This window comes from Nerophis lumbriciformis, linkage group LG02 (genome assembly GCF_033978685.3).
Source record: "Nerophis lumbriciformis linkage group LG02, RoL_Nlum_v2.1, whole genome shotgun sequence".
NCBI lineage: Eukaryota > Metazoa > Chordata > Actinopteri > Syngnathiformes > Syngnathidae > Nerophis > Nerophis lumbriciformis.
Genome location: NC_084549.2, coordinates 3,152,501 through 3,156,199, shown reverse-complemented (window position 1 = coordinate 3,156,199; position 3,699 = coordinate 3,152,501).

The window sequence follows — 3,699 nt, the reverse complement described above, 5'->3', positions numbered from 1 at the left end:
TACGTGTGGCAGATAAAAACAGCAAAAAAATGTGCCTTTGGCTACAATCTGAAAGTTAAGTTAGTTTATAAATGGCTACAATCTGGCTACAATTTGGCTACAATTTGGCTACAATCTGAAAGTTAAGTTAGTTTATAAATGAACTAGATGAGGTAACTCATGAAGGAATTGCATGTGAACGCTCCAATGCTGACAGAATGAAGTATGAATGTAAGAATAGTTTGAATGTTGGAATGTTTTGAATGTTGAAGCATTTGAATTTCCAGGAAAACCGGAATTTGGTTTGGAACTTGGGAAAGACTTAGTTTGAATGTCCAGGATGAGTGGAATATGTTGAAGGGGGAATATTTTGAATAGGTTGAAAAATGTTGGAATTGTGAAAGAGTGAAAAATGGATAATTCATTTGGAATGAGGACAATGTTACTAAAAACTGAGAATTCTTGGAAATTCGGGATATTTTTTTTTTTTTGCAGTTTTTGAAAGGGAGCACACAATTCTTGAACAGGCTGAATATTTTGAAGTTAGAACAGTTTGAGTGGGAGTTGTGGAACTTTGAAAAATGTCCCATTCTTTTTAATGGGAATTTCATGGAAATTTGGGGGGGGGGATTTTTGGAAAATGCAAAAAAAAAAAATGTTATCTTCGGAATGTGTTGAAATGGTTGGTGTTGGAATTTTTCAAATCGGTTCGAGAAATGTTGAAGTAGTAACATGTTTAATTGAGAAATGGTATTAAGGAATTCCTGGAATTTTCAATGGGTTGAAAAATGTGGAAGAAAAGGGTCAAAAAAGGGTTTGAAAAAAACTGGAATTATGGGAATTCCTGGAAAAATAAATTGTAACTTGAAAAAATTATAGTTTCAATGTCCAGGATGAGTGGAATATGTTGAAGGTGGAATGGTTTGAATCGGTTGAAAAATGTGGAAATGGTGTACGTTTGAAAAATGGCTGTGGAGGGGGGCGTGGCCTGCGGGCCTGCCGCGGAACGGGGTGTTGCCAGGACCGGCCTCGAAGACAGCGACAGGTGCGTAGATGGCCCAGGTTGGCCTTGTTATCTAATCACCTGTTGCCTTTATTAGCAGCAGCCGTAATGAGACCGGTAGTTGGAGTTGGGGGTGCTGCTGAGCAGACGCAGAAGGAAATGACGTTGTGCTGAAAAGCAGAAAGACATGCACTATTTATGAAAATAAAACAGTGTTATACCCGGAATTCCTGGCTCTCCTGGCAGTGTGTGGTGGTCTGAAGAACCCACTGGAGGGCAACTTCTACAATGGCCAATTCATTTTGAATGGGAAAAATGTTCCGGAAAACCTGGAATTCTGGGAATTTTGGGAATATGTCAACGGAAAGCCGCGATTGGAATGGTTTGAATCAGATGAAAAAAGCGGAAGGTAGAGCGCACCAAAATCTGGAGAAGAAGAAGAAGTTGAATAAAAATAGATGAACTCCATAGTGGATCTAACATAATAGTGTGAGAGTCCAGTCCATAGTGGATCTAACATAATAGTGTGAGAGTCCAGTTCATAGTGGATCTAACATAATAGTGTGAGAGTCCAGTCCATAGTGGATCTAACATAATAGTGAGAGTCCAGTCCATAGTGGATCTAACATAATAGTGTGAGAGTCCAGTCCATAGTGGATCTAACATAATAGTGAGAGTCCAGTCCATAGTGGATCTAACATAACAGTGAGAGTCCAGTCCATAGTGGATCTAACATAATAGTGAGAGTCCAGTCCATGGTGGATCTAACATAATAGTGTGAGTCCAGTCCATAGTGGATCTAACATAATAGTGAGAGTCCAGTCCATGGTGGATCTAACATAATAGTGTGAGTCCAGTCCATAGTGGATCTAACATAATAGTGAGAGTCCAGTCCATAGTGGATCTAACATAATAGTGAGAGTCCAGTCCATAGTGGATCTAACATAATAGTGTGAGAGTCCAGTCCATAGTGGATCTAACATAAAAGTGTGAGAGTCCAGTCCATAGTGGATCTAACATAATAGTGTGAGAGTCCAGTCCATAGTGAATCTAACATAATAGTGTGAGAGTCCAGTCCATAGTGGATCTAACATAATAGTGTGAGAGTCCAGTCCACAGTGGATCTAACATAATAGTGTGAGAGTCCAGTCCATAGTGGATCTAACATAATAGTGAGAGTCCAGTCCATAGTGGATCTAACATAATAGTGTGAGAGTCCAGTCCATAATGGATCTAACATAATAGTGAGAGTCCAGTCCATAGTGGATCTAACATAATAGTGTGAGAGTCCAGTCCATAGTGGATCTAACATAATAGTGAGAGTCCAGTTCATACTGGATCTAACATAATAGTGAGAGTCCAGTCCATAGTGGATCTAACATAATAGTGTGAGAGTCCAGTCCATAGTGGATCTAACATAATAGTGAGAGTCCAGTCCATAGTGGATCTAACATAATAGTGTGAGAGTCCAGTCCATAGTGGATCTAACATAATAGTGAGAGTCCAGTCCATAGTGGATCTAACATAATAGTGTGAGAGTCCAGTCCATAGTGGATCTAACATAATAGTGTGAGAGTCCAGTCCATAGTGGATCTAACATAATAGTGTGAGAGTCCAGTCCATAGTGGATCTAACATAATAGTGAGAGTCCAGTCCATAGTGGATCTAACATAATAGTGAGAGTCCAGTCCATAGTGGATCTAACATAATAGTGAGAGTCCAGTCCATAGTGGATCTAACATAATAGTGTGAGAGTCCAGTCCATAGTGGATCTAACATAATAGTGTGAGAGTCCAGTCCATAGTGGATCTAACATAATAGTGTGAGAGTCCAGTCCATAGTGGATCCAACATAATAGTGAGAGTCCAGTCCATAGTGGATCTAACATAATAGTGAGAGTCCAGTCCATAGTGGATCTAACATAATAGTGTGAGAGTCCAGTCCATAGTGGATCTAACATAATAGTGTGAGAGTCCAGTCCATAGTGGATCTAACATAATAGTGAGAGTCCAGTCCATAGTGGATCTAACATAATAGTGAGAGTCCAGTCCATAGTGGATCTAACATAATAGTGTGAGAGTCCAGTCCATAGTGGATCTAACATAATAGCGAGAGTCCAGTCCATAGTGGATCTAACATAATAGTGAGAGTCCAGTCCATAGTGGATCTAACATAATAGTGTGAGAGTCCAGTCCATAGTGGATCTAACATAATAGTGTGAGAGTCCAGTCCATAGTGGATCTAACATAATAGTGTGAGAGTCCAGTCCATAGTGGATCTAACATAATAGTGTGAGAGTCCAGTCCATAGTGGATCTAACATAATAGTGTGAGAGTCCAGTCCATAGTGGATCTAACATAATAGTGTGAGAGTCCAGTCCATAGTGGATCTCACATAATAGTGTGAGAGTCCAGTCCATAGTGGGGCCAGCAGGAGATCTTCCCGAGCGGAGACGGGTCAGCAGCGCAGAGATGTCCCCAAACAATGCACAGGCGAGCGGTCCACCCTGGGTCCCGACTCTGGACAGCCAGCGCTTCATCCGTGGCCACCGAACCTGTGCCCCCCGCTCCCCAAGGGTTAGGGGGGCAGAGCAGAAAAGAAACGGCAGATCAACTGGTGTAAAAGGGGGTCTATTTAAAGGCTAGAGTATACAAATGAGTTTTTAAGATGGGACTTAAATGCTTCTACATTCACACAATTAATGTTGCTGTGCACAT